This window comes from Zootermopsis nevadensis, unplaced genomic scaffold (genome assembly GCF_977971745.1).
Source record: "Zootermopsis nevadensis isolate Lab colony 2312 unplaced genomic scaffold, Znev_1.0 Znev_ptg000046l, whole genome shotgun sequence".
In the NCBI taxonomy this organism is placed as follows: Eukaryota; Metazoa; Arthropoda; class Insecta; order Blattodea; family Termopsidae; genus Zootermopsis; species Zootermopsis nevadensis.
The window spans coordinates 204,906-226,625 of record NW_028259178.1 but is presented as its reverse complement, the minus strand read 5'-3'; the positions used below and the strand labels follow the sequence as shown (position 1 = coordinate 226,625).

The following is a 21,720-nucleotide window of genomic DNA, read 5'->3' as shown; positions in this document are numbered from 1 at the left end:
ATATACAGACTTCGTGTATCACAAAAAATTTGCATTAAACAGCAGTGAACAGAACGATTGGTCTGTGTTCTGAAAGAGGGTTTGTTGTCAAAATTACTTTCTTAATCAAGTAATTTATTACACTCTTACTCGCACTAACAAGTGAATGGTCCGGTTGGTCGTGTCGAAACCTCACCTGAAATTTTGATCGTCCAAAGAGTCCATCTAGTAATGATTGTACACAAAATTTCAGCTGCTGATGCGCTGTGCAAGGGCGCGGAAAACATTTTTAAAAATTCGAATGTACAATTAAAATTCGCCCCTGGCAGTGGCGCGGTATTCACCGGCGCATTGCAACGGCGAGCGTCGGCCAGGCGTCTCTCCCCAATGGCGAGTCGTGAAAAACGCGAAACAAATTACTAACTGGATAGAAACCTTGGGGGAGAATTGCCGGTTTATCGAATTATTTCCAAAATTGGGCTAAGGGATGTACAAGGCTCGTCACTCAAAAAAAAAACTAAACGCACAAGCGTTCCTCTTGGAGACAAAACCACGGCAATATTCTTATTGAATTTGGTATACCAAAGAAGCTACTGAGTCTAATAAAAATGAGCTTAAATGAAACCTGTAGCAAAACGAGAGAAACAAGCAGAACCTTGAGTTATAAGAGGAGGGGGTACCTCAAAGTTCAGATGGGGGGGGGGGGCCGGACTATCACTCCTGTCGAGAGGGTACAAATAATCGACTGGCTGTCAGATGGTAGCATTCCTCTCAAGTGACCGAATGAGTAAGCCCGAATTGTATTCCCTAATTAAACAGCGTAAACCACGATTCAAAACATTCAAAATTGATGTTCTACTCGCTGAACATGGCCACTGTCCTTCGCTTGCGGCCATATCACCCAGATCTCAATCCGATTGAACTGATACGGGGATTGGTCAAAGAATATGTCGCCAGAGAGGATGTCAGTTTCCGTCTAGATGATGCTATAAAACCAGCTGAGGAAAAGTTTAGTATCATCACAAAGGAAGAATGGAGCTCGAGGTGCAACAAATCCCGTCAGTGCGAAAAGAATTACTTCCGGTTGGAACCTATTATTGACGACGTTTCGGGACAAATTATAGTTAACTTACAAAACGACAGTGATACCAACAGTCGTAGCAGTTGTAAGGAAAAACCAGAAGATGATGAATTAAGATGAACAGAAGCTTTGTAAAATGTTCATCAGCCACTGGAGTTGATTTAATCTGCACTTATATTTTTGTGTTTCGTAGTACGGAGAAAGCTCTTCCCCGAAGTGCCCCACTACAGCGTCCTTACCATCCCTCACGGCTGTCTGAGCGAACTAGTAACAACTGTGCACTGTGTTGGGAGTTGCCTGTGTGCGTACACTCCGTAAACCGAATTTATTCTCAATATATCGAGGATGACATAGCGACCAGGCGATAGTCATCGACGTCACACTTTCATATATCCTTACTCTTTTTTGCCGGGATGAAAATACCTTTGTCGACTATTGCCGGGGGACATTTTCTACTAAACGACTTGCACCAACAGCGGTTTTCTGATATTTTCATTGTCAGTCTTAGTCTTACTGCGGAAAACACTACAGCCAGAGTCCATGAACTGACATTCACCTGATCAGACGGGGACACACTGCACATCAAACTCTTGAATAATGAACAACTAACATAATATGCAACATAATAAGAAGATCAAAGGAACACCCACAACAGTAATCCACATCTACAATCTACAATCAATGAAAAGCTTGCATTAATAAATATAGAGTAGTTTTAAAGATAAAAAACCTGAAGATGATGCCATGACATTGAAACATGTAGTAATATATAGTGTAATATTGTAACATCGAGATAACGATGAATGGCGCGGAATATTAATTTTAAATTTTCACCATTAAACACTGCCTTATTCAGGGACTCCAGCGGTAACGTGAACTTGGCACCCGCTAGGGTAATCAGCAGTACGTGTCCCGACGATCCCTTGCCGGGGATTCCAACGTTTTTGGGAAAAAAAAATACTGCTGTGAAGAGTATGGCCCTAAGACAGGTCACCCCAGGCTCCAGGTCGCATTTGACGTGGTTTTTCTTTGACGTAAATGTCTATACGGAAGGGTAAATCGGCAAAAATATTACGAAGATGTGTAATATCCATATCAACAACGTTTAAATATGGACCGACAATGGCCAGCTTTTATATGAACTCCTGCGTGCGTAACAATGCAAGAAAAAGTATTCGAATCTCTAACCCACGCCTGCAACAATCTTGGCTGAGCATGCCTTAAGGCTCTTTTTTAGTTTCTTAAGCATGCGGTATAATAGCCTGAATGAACCTTATTGCAGGACTTGAGCACTGAGCTGAGTCGGTTAGAAACACATTTATTGCCCACGTTGACTGATTCGGTGAGAGCATTCATAAGGAGTGCTGGTTTTCGTGATATAAAAATGCTCCCAAATAAACAGAGACGTTTTCAATTTTGGCCACAAAAGGTCGTAATACAATGCCCAGAATATTGGCAGACTTTTAACATTGCTTTAAAGAAGGATGAAAATCAAAGCTTTGTCACATTTATGGAGGAAACGTTTGGCTTAACGTTGATGTCAAATCCCAAATGAACTAATTCTAGATCAAAATCTTGCACAAAATGTTGATACTCTAAAGTGTACAAATTTTATAACATATTTCAGCTATCACAGACCAATCTTAAGCCTAACTAATTCAGGTTAAATAAGCAATGCCTTAATCAAACTATTTACACAATTGTAAAGCATGTATAAAGTGAATATGTAGAATAAAACTAATATATAAACTTAATTTCATTGTATTTATTGCCTAAATATAATTTAAATACCAAGACGTATTTACGTCAGGTTCTCCGGAACCAGAAATGGGCTTGTCATACTTTCATATTCCCGTCGCAGTTAATTAAAAGTTCTCTGCCCGACCGGTTGGTGCGCTACATTACGATCAGATCCTGTCTCCACCATACGGAAATCTTGTGAACTAAATGCACTAGATCGTCATAAATTGCGACTAAGATCGACCGCGTGCTCTCTGCGCGCTGATCAAAGCAAAAATCGACTTTGTTGGGATATCTCAAACATTTGAACATTGTCCAGACAGTGTTGCCTTCACTTACGCATTTGTAACCAAAGGAACTGGCAGATTTTATAGCGTTATCTTCACCCATGATGCAAACTCACAAATAATATTACTAAATTCTAAAACTAATTTTAATATGTACTGTTATCGATAATCTGATTCCGTGTACCTCTCAGGACAAAACAAGAAAAATTATCCCCGTCTCAGTATAAGCTGAACGTCACTTCTCGATCAAACAGCATACAATTGGCAGAGAATAGACTAAATAAATATTTGTTTAAATCTTGTCAGTCTAATCACAATAAAATTCCTATTAAAATATTACTATAATTAACATTTAAATATTTAAAATATATTAAATGATGTTCTCTATCTAAATGTTAGATTTACATTAAATCATCACTTTTTTACATTTTATATTTAAGTTTATATAATTTTATACACCTGAAGATGGTTCTTTTAGAACTGAAACATGTCGTGTAAAAAAGTGATGTTCTAATGTAAATCGAACATTTCGATAGAGAACATCATTTAATATTTTAAAGGTTTACATGCGTCATGTTTGTGTTTTTGATTAAAATATATAATAAAATACAGGTCAATACACAAAACTTTATTAGGATGTTAAAATTTAAAATTTTAGAGTCCATGAACAGTCAACCCGAGCAGACGTGATACACCACACAACACGACTTATGAATAATTCAAAACAAACATAAGATGGGTAAAATGGGAAGACCAGCGGAACACATCTTATAATAATGAATCATTGAAAGGCATGCATTGAAATATAAAATAGTTTTAAAAAAACAACACCTGAAGATGATGTATTACATCGAAACATGTTGTGAAAAGAATGAAAGCGCTCTAATGTAACATCATTATAGTGATGAATAGCGCAAATTTAAAATTTTAACATTTAAATTTTAAATTTTAACATCCTAATAAAGTTTTGTGTATTGACCTGTATTTTATTATATATTTTAATCATTTAATATATATTTTAAATATTTAAATGTTAATTATAGTAATATTTTAATATTTAATAGGAATTTTATTGTGATTAGACTGACAAGATTTAAACAAATATATATTTATCACAATATGACGCAACTTTATCATCACAACTTTCACAACTTTCGAACCCTGGTTTGAAAAATGGATTATTAAGATTAAGCTCGGTGGCATTATTCTCTAAACGGCTGTCCCACCTCCGCGGCAAAGTACCCCCTCTGAAGAGTTTCGGAGCAACTATCCCCCGGGTAAATGAAGCCAAATACCTCGGCGCCATCCTAAACCACTTTCACCCTCACAGACCACACATCAGCTTACAGAGCCAAGAACATCAACCTCGCAATTACCATCTATAAAACTCTCCTACGCCCAATACTAACGTACGTTATTCATGAGATGGTAACATCGTTTGATATCTGATAAAAATGTACGCTAAAATAATATATAGAAATTGTATATAAGTTATTATTGATTTGAATCTTTATATAATTATATACACCTGAAGATAGTTCTTTTAGGAACTGAAACATGTCGTGGAAAAAATGATGGTCTAATGTAAATCGAATATTTCGATAAAGAACATCATTTAATATATTTTAAATATTTAAATGTTAATTAATGTAATATTTTAATATTTAATAAGAATTTATTGTGATTAGACGGACAAGATTTAAACAATATATATGTACGTTATTCAAACAAAACTCATTTTAGTACCCGTTCATCGGAGGACGCTGCAGAGGACCCAGTCCCTAGGCAGCATCCCTTGCCATGGATCAGAACTCGAGGAGACAACAGCTGAAGATCATGGAAACATTGGACAATCTGCGCTTAATTATACTTTATTATTGAATTCAATGTAGTGGAACTTAGAACAAAGCCTATGACATGCAAGTTAGGGGAACTTAGTGGCCCATGTTTGGTAAGTCCCTCTCACGATGGCATGGCGCGTCCTCAGGTTTCGAATCGGGGAACAGCCTTCAGTTATGGAGGTTAGCTGCTAACATATCGAAAAATCAGTCGCGGACAACCGAAGAGGGGTGGTCCTCCAGCTTTGGGGTCGCGCGTGATGTCAATAACCTTTCACCGTAAAAAACTGTTTTAAGAAAAATGTAACCGAGCCTCGGATTAGGACGGATTTACGACCCAGGGCAAAGTTTAAAAGACCTGAGAATTGTTAGGAGCCTATATAGAACAGGAGGTTAGGTGGCCTGAAGATGGAAGACTAAAGTGGAGATACACATGTAGGATCCCGGACTAGAGGCCATTGAAAAGCTCTTGTGAACACGGTAATGAACTTCTGGGCTCCATAACAAATGAAAAATTTCTTTAGCAGCTGACGTAAATATAAAAGCTTTCGAAGGACTCCGCTCCATGTAATAGGCTAGTTATATGTCAGCAACGATAACAGGTTTTGTACTGAAAATTCAATTTAAAATTCATCTTGACCAAGTCCTTGGGGATTACAAACCAGACAGACTTGGCCACGTTCCTCTGGGAACTGAGAACACCAAGTAAAGAATAAACAAAGGAGGACCAGAGAATAGCACAGACAGACCTGAATTACAAGACTGAAAATGATATGGACAACATTGCCACGAAAAGCCTACACACTATGTTGCTTCCGGTGGTCTTCAGTGTCTAGGAATCATATGAGCAAGTGGATGAGAAACACAATCGAGTACGAGCTGGATTCGTTGATGCATCATCCTTGAATTGGAATGACCACAACACACGCATTACTCATAATTCAAGGCTTAGAGACACGCTCGAGCAACTCTCTGCCAATGAGATTAGGTGCAAACTGGTCGGAATACATGCAGCCAATGTCAAAATATCTACGCCGAGTTCTGGCTAAAGCCCATGTGTCACCTAATTCATCAAAGGTATCAAAATCAATTAAAATAAGCCAATTCTAAATTCATAACACAATAAAGATAATTTTGTGGCATACCATCAGAACATCGCCCCGGCCGGCTTAACCCCCGGTACCCATTGGAGAGGAGGCTAGAGGAAAAATCCTCTGCCCCCCTCGGGGATCGAACCCCGGTCGTCCAGTCTGTAGCCAGTCACTATACTGACTGAGCTATGAGGGCAACTGGGAATATAAAAAAGGCCATAATTAGAAGGGTCAGACATGAAAAGGTCTTAAAATTTTATAAAACTATGGCAATTCCAACACTGACCTATGGGTCCTAACAGCTAGGCTACAAAGAAGAATTGAGGCAGCAGACATGCGACTGCTACGACCTCTGGTGATCAATAGCGAAATGAAGACATCCGCCAACTTAACATCCCAAATATCATGGACACCATATATGATTATAGAAAATGCTGGTACCTACGTCTATCGAATGGACAATCACATCCCATAACTAAAAACTAAGCTCGGCATCTACAGGTCTGCACATGTGGTTAGTTGCTCTGTCTTTATAAGTACAGTAAAACCATCAAGTTGGACACCCCTTTATATTGGACACTTTTAATTGGAACGGACAAATATCCTATAATTTTACATGTCCACAATACCCTATATCTTGGTCACCCCTTTTGTTGTAAGTTGGACACCCCTTTTGTTGTAAGTTGGACACCCCTTTTGTTGTAAGTTGGACACCCCTTTTGTTGTAAGTTGGACCGGTTCATACACTTAGCTTCGATGCTTTTCAGGGAAACGTTTTCAGTTCCATATTTTGTTATTTTGAATTTCTGACTGATGAATGCCTCCTCTCTGGAGGATTATCTTATGGACATTGAACCCATCATTGGAATGCATTGCAAGTGTTTAACTATGAACTCTTAACTGGACTACAGTATTGCAGAAGAGACAGACTGAGCTTGCATTTGAGTTCAGACTCTGTTAATAGAAATCGAATTTTTTCTTTTTTGCGATGGGGAAGCAAGAATTGGTGGAATAAACTTTAGAAAATGTTATTCAGGCTGGGGTGTAATGTTCAGAGCATGGGAGTGGGCTTCAAAAGATTATTAACAATACTATTGTCAAGATATTGTAGATGCGTCGGTAACCAGCCACGATCCAATACAGTACAGTACACCTCCGATCTCTCATAATACTGATACGATATTACTTCTTGGGTAAGTTCACATGATTAATTTCAACTATTTATTTTGTTTTGTTTTCTATATTCAATTTTCATTAATGGTTTGAAACCTTTACTTCACAGTCCATATACAAAACATTGACATCGATACGAAATACAAACATATTAGTGACCTGTGATACTACAACGAATGAAGAAACAATATAAAGGACAAGAACATAATAAGAAAAATGAAAACTAGAAATCATTAAAAATCAGTAAAACAATCAGTAATTCAGTGAAAAGTTTATAACATAACACCTGATGACGGCTATATATAGCCGAAACATGTCGTAAATGTTCCACATGTAAATCGAGTGCTCGATAAGGAACGTAAAATGATATTTTAATCTTTTAATTATCTTATATTGTGATTGACGGCCAATTTTAATATATTTTTAATATTTTCTCTTTCCCTCTATCTTGGACACATTTTCGTGGAACCCCAAGTGTCCAACTTAGAGAGGTTGTACTGTACTTTATTCATATTCTGAAACTCTCTATCTAGCAAATATTAGTACTTTCATAACTAAATATATGTAAAAACTATTTGGTTTACCAATAGGGGAATTTAAAAGGTACCATTGTTACCTTATTAAAAAGTCAAATCGGGCTACTTGAAACTCAACCCATTATTATCCGTTTCATCAGGGTTGATATCCGGAGTACCACTATTGACACCGTTAACGGTATTGAAAGCATTGCCCTTATGTCGGCGAATACATCGCAGAGGCAATGGATTGAGGTAAAATTATATGAAGTGCTGGGTATTACTGCAAGCGAATTCAAGTGAAGTGCAGTGACGTAATCAAGTGTGATATAATGACTTGAGCATGCGCTTTGGAATGTGGACAGATCACACATGGATTCCACCTGAATTCAAGTGGTAAGGAGAAGCTTGTGCAACTCATTGCCAACAAGATTAGTTGCAAACCAAATACTGGTAAGATTCCTGTAATCACTGGTGTAAGACCTAGGCCTTTTTATGTTAAGGCCCAAATGTATCACTAAATTCCTTAAAGATAAACATGTCCTGGTTTTCCATCAGAACATCAGAGGACTTTTCCCCAAAAAATTCCCAAGCACCATATATTCTTTGTCTAACTGAACATCATTTCAAGATAAGAGGAACCTATTATTAAACAGACACATCATTATAGAGACTAGGAAGAAATTTGTTAAAACCTTCATTTGGAGTGTGCTGACATATGGATGTAAAACCTGGACTACAGGGAAACAAGAAAAAAACAAGACTTGAAGCCGCAGAAATATGGTTTTGGAAGGGGCTAACAAGAACAAGTTGGACGGAAAAGAAGAATAAGGGCCAAATACTAAAAGAAATAAAGGAGAAAAGGAAATAACTGAATGCAATAGGAAAGAGAAAAATGAAGCTCCTTATTGAGACACGACAACTTCCTCCAAAACATTTTTGAAGGTAAGGTGTTGGGGAAAAAATCAAGGGGTCGACCAAGAATGTCCCACCTTAAGAACACGATCAGTGAGATGGGATGCGCTTCGTACGCTGGCATAAAGAGGACCGCAGAGGGCCGAAGGATGTGGCTGCAGCGACAAGGCCTGGCCTTTAGGAAATGATGATGGACTGAACATCATTTGAAAGCACCAGATATCTCGCAGGTAAATTTAAACAATTACACACTAGCGAGTAGTATTTGCAGGAAAAATTAAGCTAGAGGAGTAAGTATATATTAAACACGGGACATGCATACAACAAAATAGAACAAACAATGGACATTATAAAAATAGTACAAAACAAACGACACAGAGACACAATAGAGAAATATCATATACAAAGAACACATAAACAAAACATAGCATTAAACGACAACAACATCTACGCAAACAATCCAATATTTAATATTCTACAGTCCATCGACCCAACCACCTGAACAACTTTCACTCAATATATATAGCCACACACAACACACACAGCTCAGTTGCAATCTACAGCCCCATAATATCGGACGTACAACGCATCACTTACAACCCGGTATGTTTACTACCATCTACTACTATATTATGATTCATCTACATTGTATTACGTTATATTACGGTAATAGCCCTTTAAAAATTTTAAATTTGTAAATTTATATTTCCTATGTCAATTCCAAAAAATCATGATTTGAAAATTAATTTTACAGATATAAACATCCAAGCATTAAAAGGAAGAAAATCAAAACAGTCAAACGTATCAATATACGCGGAGCAGGATGTACAACAGCTTTTAAAACAGTTTTTAAATTGATTGACCTGATGATGGTGTAATACACCGAAACATGTCGTCAAATGTGAAATGTATCAAGATCTAATTCTAAAAAATGTTGTAATTTTATGTAATTTTAAGTAAATTTTAACAACATTTTAAGTTTGTGTATAGACGGTGAATAAATTATTATATTGATTAAACACAAACATGACGCAGTTAAGATATAAAGTATATTTGTTAAAAATAATCTACAATTTAGATAGAACTAGTGTAATTTTGCAAGGAGCACGACATAGAATGCTGTGCTGTACAACTTGATACAATTTTTTTCTAAATTATGTTTTTAGCAATATACAGAGCACCAACAGGTGACTTTGAAACATTTATTAACAAGTTAAACAGCATTACGGACTACCTTTACAAACCGAAAACGGAATTTGTCATCTGTGGGGATATAAATATTGACTATCTCTCTGAAAGCTGCCGTAAGCAATGTCTAAATTCTCTTTTAGCAACGTTTAATCTTACACCTACAGTTAGCTTTCCCACAAGAATTCAAAATAGCTCCAACTCTGCCACTGATAATATTTTTGTAGTTACAGGTTAGAACACATTTCCATTAAAATGGTAATAAATGGGCTATCTTTATGATGACGCTCGGTCATTAGTCATTTCTAACTTTCACAATGATAAGGTAACTAGAGTCATAAATGAAGTCACTTGAAATGAATTTATACGAGAGTGGGTCAAATGAAAACCGTAAAACTGAGATAAAAATTCGAAATATCGCGCCATTGTCCTATAAGTTGGCAGACATGTTACCAATGCTATAAAGAGTATCCTATAGGTGACAGTATAGTGCAGACAAACAGAACGCCATCACAGTGCCAGTTTGAAAATGGCTGCTCCACTAGTTACGTGCACGAAAGAAGAACAACGTTCTGTAATTCGTTTTTTGATCAGTGAAGAATCTTGAAGAATCATCTTCGACCTGCAGTCAGATCAAAGCGACGTGGACTTTTGACTAGAGGTGTCCTTTTGCAACAAGACAATGCTCGGACCCACTCTGCCCGTGCAACAGTTGCAACAATCCAAGACTTGCACTTTGAGTGTCTTCCACATCCACCATACTCGCCAGACCTAGCCCCAAGTGATTACCACATGTTTGGGCCACTCAAAGAGGCGATGGGAGGAAAGAAGTTCCGTTCTGACGAAGAGATACAGCAGGCGGTGCATGAGTGGTTGCGCAGACAACCACAAGAATTTTTTTCTAGAGGAATCCATACACTTCGTAAACGCTGGAGGGGCCTGTATTGAACGAAATGTAGACTATGTAGAAAAATGATATAGTTGTGTACCGATTTCACTCAATAAATTAAATTTAAAAAAATATTTACTGTTTTCATTTGACTCACCCTCGTACATCTCAGTAGCGAAGATTGGGAATTATTACTCAATGGTGGTGATACAGGTTCAAAGTTCAATTCTTTTCTAAACACACTTTGAAGCATATTTGAAAAAAAGATTTCCTACTAGACCAGAGAAAAAATTGTCTGGAACAAATGTATGGATAAATAAAGGCATCAAAATATCACACAAACATAAGTAAGTCCTTATAAGCAGAACGAGTAACAATCAACTACTGACATCCACTACATTACCAACAGACCAGAAAGAGCGTAAGATGCCGAAGGAAACACTGGAAGGACCAATTCTAGTTGTGTATACGATTATATGAGATCAGAAAAAACAAATAGGTTTAACCTTCGTTGCTGTTGACGATAACATAGCAAACAATCACAAACATGTGGGCCGCCCTCACCACCCTAATAATTGAGGGAGCAAGGACCTCTGAAACAATACAAACTTCTGCCAGACTGCATGGTGCAACAACCCAGAAGGCAAGCCATCTTCAGACCAACCACCATCAAAACCTCAAATCCTATATAAAGTAAAGCTGTTCTGCTATACGCCATGTGGGTGCTTTGGGGAGGGGGGGGGGGCATTATAGCTCTGACTCATTCTTAACCTCAGCACTAAATAGGGGTGAGTGATCAGCATCACACTTGGGTGAGCCCCAGAGCTGGTCTGGATGCAGAGGCCAGAGTAAAAATCTGCCAACGTTGGGGATTGAACCCCTCGACGTCCAGTCTGCAGTCACTCACCATACCGACTGAGGATATCCTACAAAGGTAAATCTTTTAATACCAGCGTTTAGCAATTGTATAATGTATAAACAGCAGTTATGCCATAACCCCAACAACTGAAGATGCAATGAAGTTCTCAGCTAAAGCAATTCCTAACTCATTTCCTAATAAGAAATTAAAAATATACTCTAAGTATAAAATTCTTGTAGTTATGGTGAAATTTAATCCAGATTACTTTAATCTTGCGTAGAGTACTTAAGTACTCTGTTATCTTAGTACTCATTCAATGGCTGTAGGAAGTTTTCCTGAAAGACTTGAATATTCAAAAATAAAACCCACAATATAAAATGGTGAAAATTCCTGCATCTCTAACTGCAGACCAATTTCATAGTCGACGATATTGAACAAAAATTCTGAGACGTACACACAAGACACAGACATCACTGCAGACAAATAGTTTGGATTTATACAAATCTCAACAGAGAAAGCTCTATTTGGTTTCAGTAACAAAGCCTTATGTGCCCTCAATTTTATTTCAATTTATTTTACCCTGTAGATCAACACAAGTCCTACATTGATGTAGGACTTGTCAATCTATATCATACATTTTCAAAGTGCAATAGTGTTTATAATATTGAGCATACAACATTACATATACAGTACCTCTTTAGGCGTATCCCCTTCCCCTGTGGAGTCCTCTGACTTCTTGTCTTTAGCCCCTATCTCTGAATCGGACATTTGTAAAGCGATTCGTCGTCTGAGACCTTCCAAATCTGTCGGACTTGATGACATTCCTAGCTTTGTTATAAAGGGTTGTTCGGAGATCTTTGTTCCTGTACTCAAGCACATCTTCAATATAAGTTTAACGCAGAATTATTTCCCTATTTTATGGAAACATGCAGCAGTAGTTCCTGTTTTTAAAAAAGGTAACTCTGCCGACCCATTTCTATACTTAATACTTTTTCCACGAACAGACATTCAACCTGATCAGACGAGGATATACTGTACATCACGACTCTTGGTATGTTATTGTGTTCTTACTTTTAAAAAAATCTATACGACAATATCCAAACTTATTTACATATAAATAAATAACTCATATGTTAATTAATTGTTTCACAGAATAATGAAAAACAAAACATAAGATGCAAATAATAAGATCAACGGAACACCTACTATAATAATCTACAAAACAAATATAATAAATGAAAAACTTGCATTAATAAATATAGAGTAGTTTTAAAGATTAAAAAAAACCTGATGATGATGCTATGACATTGAAACATGTAGTAGTATAAAGCGCAATACTGTAACATCGTAATAACGATGAATAGCGCAAAATATCAATATTAAGTTTAAATTTTAACATCAACAATTTAAAGTTTGTGTATAGACTTGAATTATATTATATATTTGAATTGAAGTTGTTATTCATAATCTTGTCCCACATTACGTAAAGTCTAAATTAAGTCCTTGTCAGCATGGTTTTACTAAATCTAAATCTACAGTTACTAATCTCGTAACTTATCTTGATTTTATTAACCCGATAGTTGGCTCCCAGGGTCAAGCTGATGCTGTTTATTTTGATCTTAGCAGTGCATTTGATCTTGTCCCTCATAATCTATTACTCAACAAGCTCAGTGCTTTTGGACTCTCTGATGGTTATGTACACTGGTTTCGTAGTTACTTAACCAACAGACAATCCCAGGTTCGCGTTTCTGGAACTCTTTCGTCTCCTTTTGTAGTCCTCTCTGGAGTTCCACAGGGATCTGTTTTGGGTCCTCTACTTTTCAATTTGTTTATTGACGACATATGCCAAGTAATTAATCATTCTAAATGCCTTCTTTTCGCCATTAAATCTCCCGACTGCAATGAACTTCAAACTGACATTGACTCGGTACAATGTTGGTTAACTGCTAACTTCATGAAACTCAATATTAGTAAAACTACAGTAATTTCCTTCTCAGGGAAAACCACTACTTTGATCTTTGATTACAAACTTTTTCAGTCCTCCATAACACGTACCGATACCATTAAAGACCTGGGAATATTTATCGACTCTAAGCTCCGATTTCATAACCATGTTGACCACATATTTTCACATTGTATTAAGTTGCTGGGTCTTGTTCGCACATTAACCTTTTCGTTCTCTTCTCTCGATTGCCTGTATATGTTATATGTAACGTTAGTTAGATCCAAGCTCGAGTACGCCTCGGTCGCTTGGAATTCTATTACGACTACTGATGCCAACAAACTGGAACGTATCCAGCAGAAGTTTGCAGCCCTTTGCTACTATCGTCTCCTCCCCCAAGTGCATTACAGCTACGCTGATGCTTTAGAGTATTTAAAACTCCATACCCTGCGTAAGAGAAGGCATTGCAGTGATGCACTGTTCCTTGCGCAGGTTTACCGCGGTTTTAAATGCTGTCCTTCCCTTCTGGAAGCTGTCGGTCTCCGCATCCCTGCTCGGAATCTGAGAGATTTTTCTATGTTCAGTTCTAGCCCTTTGATCGAAAACAGTCCTTCTGCTAGATGCGCATCAGCTGCTAATGTTGTCTGCAGGGACTTGGACATATTCGAGACGAAAATTGTCACACTTCTTCACATTCTATAATAGTATAAGTTACTTAATTGATTCATGATATTTTTACAAATATCCTAATATATTTAGTTGCAATTTTCTTGTGTATTTATGTCCTCCGTAACAATGTATATTATATATTGCTTGTTTTATCTTTTATGCTTTTATTGTGTTTATGAGCTCTTCTCTGTACTGTATCTGTAATTGGCCATCTGCCTGTTGATACAGCACACAAATAATAAAGAATTGAATTGTATCAGCAGCTAGTTTTCGAGATATCTTCATTCAGATAATCTTGAGTAGTAGCACCCCTTGCAATTACTTATAGAGGATACATCCTGCTACTGTTGGTTTCCTGTTATAAGAGTTCTAACTTAAGTACAAATTTATGATAGTCTTTGCTATTTCTTATGTTGTACGCATGCACTTATTAACCATGCAGTTACACTTTTCTTTTATGTATAAGACTGTTCCTTGAATTTATAACGAGTACACTGTTAAAATCTTTAGATGCCTAATATATCTCTGCATGATTCCAAATGTTTTAACCCTGCAACATCCCTTACTGCTATTTTTTAAGAATAAAAATGCTTCTAGTGAGTGCCTTAGCACTGCCCCCATACGATGATTCCATACAACAGAAAGGGGTAGATCAATCCGTAATATAACATTTTCCTTCCGTTCAGTTCGACGTTCCAGGAATTAAAACGAGAAGCCGAGAATAGAGAAAACTGGAGAGATCTTTTTGGGCAGAGCAATGGACCTGTCGTCAGACAGAACACTCAATAATAATAATAGATCAGTTTGAGTATTTTAAATAGTTGACTAATTATAAATAGGTTACGACTACTTCCACTGCAAGTTCTTTCAATACGTTCTTCCCAGCTCAATGTGCTATCAATTACAACCCCCCCCCCCAAAATTAATACTTTTTTACATTCACTATTTTCATATTTTTATTAGAATTTTTTAGATTACTTTCCTGATGCACAGTTTTAACTGAAAGAGAATGTAGTGTGTTTTTGTTGGTTTTATAAATAAATTTTTCACCTCAAAATATTTCTTTACTGAACCTGTTATTCGAGGTTGTTTTTTTGGAATTCATTTATGACTTGTCCTACATTTAATATTGACGTGTCATCAGCACTCACTATTGTCCTGCTTTCTATTAGACGTGGAATATCACTTATGTATAAAAATTAAAAGTAACGGACCAAGAATGGAGCCCTGAGGAACTCCATATCTCACTGAAAGACTACTTGACAAATATTCTTTCAATTGATTGCCTTCTACATGCTGTGTTCTATTTTTAAGATAAAATTTGATCACCTCCGTACTGGTATAATTTATCCATAAGAATACTATGCTCAATACAATAATGATTTTGGCAAGTCTCATACGCAACTGCATTTTTTTATTATTCAGGTTTTCAATCATGCTTTTAATAATTGTAGCAATTGCATCGTCTGTGGATTTATTTTTCCTACATCCAAACTGAAATTTATTAAGTACACTGCGTTTGACTAAAAAGACTATTAGCTGGTTTGCTATTACCTTTCCAGAACCCTTGATAGAGCTGGGACAAGAGTAACCGGACGATAATTGTTTGCCTCTTTTTTAGACCGTTTCTTGTAAATTGGTTTAACTACTGATTTTTTAATGTAGATGGGAAAAATGCCTTCTCTAATTGATATATTGACTAATTCTACAATTGGTTTTATCATGTGAGGTACACATTTATTTAGTAAGAAAGGTGACCATGTCAGTGAGTCCTGCTGATTTCTTTTTATTATTCGTGCTCTGGATTACTTTTATCAATTCAGTCTGTTATTTATATTAGAACCAGTGAATAATTTATGCGTATTATATTATTATTAGTTTGTGGATGCATAAAATTTTGTTTATTTACAGTTTCTACAAAGGTTTTGTTGAACATGCTCGAACCTGAGACTATTTCACTTCCCTCTAGTAGGTGTATGTTACTGGTCAGTGTATTATTTCAGAAGCCTCTTTCCCTATTTACAAATATCCACAATACTTTAGGAATGTTATTAGAACTGGTAATATTATAAATGTAATTTGCTTTTGCAGTTCTAATAACTGTCTTGTATTCCATTTCATGTTTTATAAATGTCTTTATATTCCTGTATCTTACTTTGCACATAAATATCATGCAACTTCTTAAATTTTGTTCTTCCTACAAGAAAATCCTTATCTATCCGAGGAACTTTAGGAGCTCTTAAAATATTTCTTCTTACTTTTGGACAGGCTATGTTACAATAATAATTAAAGATGCTGTAAAAGAAATCCCATATTTTCTCTACGTCATTTTCCCTGAACACCCCAACCCAAGTTTCATTTTGTATTGAAGAGCATACTATTGTCAACATGAGATATATTGGGATAATCAGGGAAGCAATTAATATTCTTCTTTTATTTTAATTGCTTCCCTGATTATCCTAAGATATCTCATGTTGACAATAGTTTGTCCACGTTGGTTTTGTGGACGTATCGGTAAGAAGGAACCGCCACAAAAGAGGCTCGGGCCGAAATCACCACTCCCGACACCACCGTCAAGAGTGAACATGCTGCAAACGCCCACTCCTCAAAGAAATGATCCAATTATTTCTGAAGCAATTTTTGGTGTAGATACCACCGTAACAGAAATCGAGCCGCGACAAAATTTCGAGGCTAATTACAGTAAATTACCCGACATCGCCGTTGAAGTATACAACAATATTTCGGTTGATGAGAAACAACTTGATAGGCGAATGGCAAAAGAAGAGTTATCTTACTATGCTACGGGAATGCTGTGGTTAAAGCTTTTGGAAGTCAAGGCTAAACAGCCTAATCACACCCTCACTAGCGAGGAAAAGGCTATCCGCAAGGCGGCATCGGAGGAGACTTTTAACATTACCCAGCCTGTATACGCCTACCTGCAAGAAATTGGTACTTACACCGACCGAATGGGAAAGGAAACAGAACTTAATGTTCCAGACTTACCTATCCATAGAGCAGGAGGATTTGGAGGCTATCATGCAGCCAGAACAGACGCGGACAACACACAACCTATTTGAGGAAATACCAAGTCTAGGTATTGCTGGTGACATGGTAATGGCTCCAGCAAGTCAAGCTCCAGAGTCAAACATCAATTTCAGAATGGAATTTCCACCCCACTCGAGAGCCACGCGAAACCTGACAGGTAACACCTTCCCAGTAGGTGAGAGACAGCCTGAGATTAGACAGAATCTAGCAAGATTTGGCATAACAACAGATGCCTTTCCCGAATATGTGGAAAACACTAGGTTCAATTTGCGATATTTACGACATATATCGGACATCTTAGGCTCAACAGAAGCGTTCCGAAACGAAAAGGTTCGTTTCAAGAATTTGACAAGATCAGGAGGTGAATCACAAGTGATATTCACCAAACCACTCACGGACAGAGACATTGGAAACTGGCGAGACAGAGCCGTTCAATCGATGTCCGCATCTACCAGCTCTACAGTCTATATACGTGCGTCCTACATCCTTGGATTTCAATTATTCAAGGGTAATGGACCAGGAGCTACATTAACGCAGAAGTCAGGGAATTGGTGCTGAGTAGAGGCCAATTCAAACGAAGTGGACCACTCCACCCGAATGGGTTGGAAATCGAAACATCCTACGAAATGTTCCACCAGGAGTATGGACCGAAAGATTCAGACGTCCAACCTTAGAACAAGATAACGCTGTACAGCACGTTATCCGTCGAATGATCAAGACCACAAGATAAGTGGAGAAGCTTGATCAATTTTAAAACAGAAATGTTTGTATAAAACCGCAATACAAACGAGCTGTTTGGAGCGGACCAAACTCATGCTTTATTAAGCAAGCTATCATGCATAGCAATTGTACATAACGAGCATACTTAGTCCTTTCATTACTAAGTCTCCTATAATTATTATTATTTGTAGCATTGTACTTTATTAAATCCAAGGAACTTTAGGAGCACTTAAAATATTTCTTCTTACTTTTGGACAGGCTATGTTAAAATAATAATTAAGGATGCTGTAAAAGAAATCCCATATTTTCTCTACGTCATTTTCCCTGAACACTTCAGCCCAAGTTTCATTTTGTATTGAAGAGCATATATTGGCTACTGATACATCCCTGACCACTGATCTGAAAGTAGGGCTGTTTATCACATCGGTGTGATAGCATCGGGCATGGTCAATGGTAAAGATGGCGGAATGTGGGAGTAAGGCTGCAGCACGCAGTAACATTTTAACAGATAATAAGCGTGGTAAATGTAACAAAGTTTTAACAAACGTAGCAATGCAAGGACAAAATACCTGATAACCAATGGCTTTGTGTCTCATGTTCTTCGCGCAATGTCCCGGTAAACGAGAACGTAACTACGCAATATGTTAACAGCGACGTTCTCCGAAAGTTGCTAGAGGAAATAGTCATTACACGAAATAATATCCGTCCTAGAGTGTGAAAGAATACAGGACACACGTCTACAGGTACACCGAGAAAAGAAAAATGGAATAACTAACATAGTTTATAGTTTAGATGCGCCATGTTTGTGTTTAAAATTCAAATATATATTTATTATTGCAAGTCTATACACAAACTTTTAAATTGTTGATGTTAAAATTTAAAATTAATATTAATATTATTCATATAAATAATATTAATAACTCAAATGTTAATTATATTGTTAATAATTTCACAGAATAATGAACAACTAACATAATATGCAAAATAATAAGAATATCAAAGGAACACCCACAACAGTAATCTACGATCAATGAAAAGCTTGCATTAATAAATATAGAGTAGTTTTAAAGATAAAAAAAACCTGAAGATGATGCTATGACATTGAAACATGTAGTAGTATTAAGCGCAATATTGTAACATCGAGATAACGATGAATGGCGCAGAATATTAATATTAATTTTAAATTTTAACATCAACAATTTAAAAGTTTGTGTATAGACTTGAATAATAAATATATATATATATGAACTAAACAGTTATACTGTAACTTCACACTTCTGCAGAAAAGAATATAAAGGGGTAAGAACTTATTACAACATAAACCTTTGAAACGGGTTACAGAAAAAAGTGTAGAAAAAAACTTTTGAGATTACTGGTATAGATCTAACAAGGGAAAATAAAGACCATTATATCAAACTTGTAGGAGACTTAAACATAAATATCCAAGATGGACGTGGTCACAAACAATTATTAGACATTGCAAATGCTTATAATTTGACCAACTGAAAGTATAGCAACAATAATTGTTGCTGTACGTTGTTGGTTTCATTGATTTGGTATATATTTATTATATACCAAACCAATGATCATGTAAGTGGGTGGTATATCTTGTAATCTCGCCAAGGCATTTCATTGTGTAAACCATGATTTATTTCTTATGAAACTAACATTTTACGAAATTGAAGGTATAAATGTTATTTACATATAACGCAAATTGTTGGGAATCCAACATACTCAAATGTACTGACCCTTAAAGTAGTCAGATGTTCATAAGGACTGAGTCAGTTGAGAATTTAAAATTTTATTAATCTATGGTCACAACATTAAAGCCGAATGCTGCACATGGCCAAAGAAACTGATATATACACGCCTGAACAAAGAAACCTGAATATTTCTAAAATCAGCATGTAGTCGAAAAGTTCAAAATGGCTTCGTATATCTGTAAAACTAATATGGCCTTATTAAGCTACATATTCTTGACGATAAAGCAAAAACTCTGCTTTAATCTATCCACAAATCTTTCTCTTAGTTAGGATTTGAGGTTCTCACGGCGGTGAGTACGAAGATAGCTGTCTTCAAAGTTTCAGGGTCCTGCAGTCTGGAAACTTCAACCAGACTACACGTAACTCCGAACCCGAAGACGGCCATAGCCACACAATGTATGTAAAGTACATTCTAGTTCTAACACTTTCGAGTAAAGGAGAAAAACAAATCACTAACCTTTCTTTGCAGTTTTACAAGCACACTTTCAAAATGAACGACACATGCAGCTTCTGCGACTCTCGGCGTACATCCTACCTTCCAGCACACAACGTGGTCCAACCGTCCTACACCACAAAGGTCCTGGCTGTAAACGAAAAACTAATTTAGTACCCATTGCCAACCTAACGAACGTTCTAGACCAGGGGTTTCAACCTTTTCCGCTGGCGTACCACTAATTCTAACGTAACACATTAAAATACAACGAACGAAATGCGTTCAGGAAAAACTTAGTTATGCCGATAGTATCTTTTGATTTTTTTTTACTTAGTTACTTAATACCATAAATTGAGGAACGCTGTTCTAGAAGATTCCATTATTTATACTGCGGTAGTAATGTAGAAAATACCACGGTTCCTCTCAAAAAGCTGACTGCTTTGGTGAAAACTACATTATACTGTATTATGATAAACGTAACTTACTGAAAGGATTTTTAAGTAATGAAGCAACCTCAAACGACTGGCTCATACATTATAATTGTAATCGTAACGAACTGAAACAAATTTTTAAACAATTAAACAAACACAAAAGATCACGGCAAACCTCAAAAAGCTGACTTTGGTGAAAACTACATTATACTGTATTATAATCGTAGCATTCTAAAATTATTTTTAAGTAATGTGGCAACCATAAAAGACCACGGTTCCCCTCAAAATGGTGACTGCTTTGTTGAAAACTACAATTACAACTAAAAAACCTAAACAGAAAGCCATAAACTATTATTATATTAAAATTATAATCGTAACGCATTGAAATAATTTTTGAAATAATCAAAAACCACTACAAAGACTGCCACCTACCCTATATCAGCTTCAAGCACGAACGTGTATCAAGCGTCCTACTCGATTAAGGTCCGAGTGGTAAATGACCAACTATTCTAGCATGCATTGCCAACCTAACGAACGTTCTAGAAGATTCCATTCCTTACGGTCTGTAGTAGTAATGCCAGAAATACCGCATTAAATGAAGCAATCACAAAAAAACAGCCTCCGAACGTATTAAAATTACTTTTTTAAATAATGAAACAGCCACAAATTGTTCTCTGCTCAATCCACGACGGAAGTGCAACTACTATAAAAAGGAACGCAATTTAAAACCATTGCATCAGCCATTCCCAAGAGCTCAGTCGGTAACAAAGTTAACTGCTTTCCTACTTACTTATACCCTAACCAAATCATAGCACAAGAATAGTTAATTTTATACATCTGAAGAAAACTGTAGTCTTGGATACTTTGCAGTGTAGAGACTGGCCGACGTTTCTGGGATGCTTACTCCCTCCACCATCACAGTAATGTCCTGATGTTGCAGGAAGCATGAGCCTCTGAATTCTGGTTGTATTTGCCAGACTTCACTGATCAATATCCCAGAAAACAGTAATCTTCACACATGCCAATGTGACAACATGAAATCTCACTTTTAGAAACATGTCCCTGCCACTGCACTAACTCATTTGCTATTTAAAAATGAATGTTTGTGAAATGGTTTAATTACAACCAGTAAACTCACATCAATGTAGAGAAAATTCCTCAG

At 36.7% G+C, this 21,720-nt stretch overlaps 1 long non-coding RNA gene across 2 annotated transcripts; it reads right to left on the bottom strand.

The window, feature by feature from the left end:
• Nucleotides 1-4,053: 4,053 nt before the first annotated feature.
• On the bottom strand, nt 4,054-21,220 carry LOC110838839 (uncharacterized). 2 transcript variants are annotated; one of them, XR_015538682.1, is made up of 4 exons: nt 20,991-21,219; nt 20,613-20,683; nt 20,152-20,278; nt 4,054-6,214 (listed from the first exon to the last, which is right to left on the bottom strand). It is a non-coding gene; the product is annotated as an uncharacterized LOC110838839 (long non-coding RNA). The 2 variants fall into 2 exon arrangements; XR_002546248.2 differs by lacking the exon at nt 4,054-6,214 and having other exon boundaries at nt 9,650-20,278; nt 20,991-21,220.
• Between the last annotated feature and the right edge of the window lie 500 nt (nt 21,221-21,720).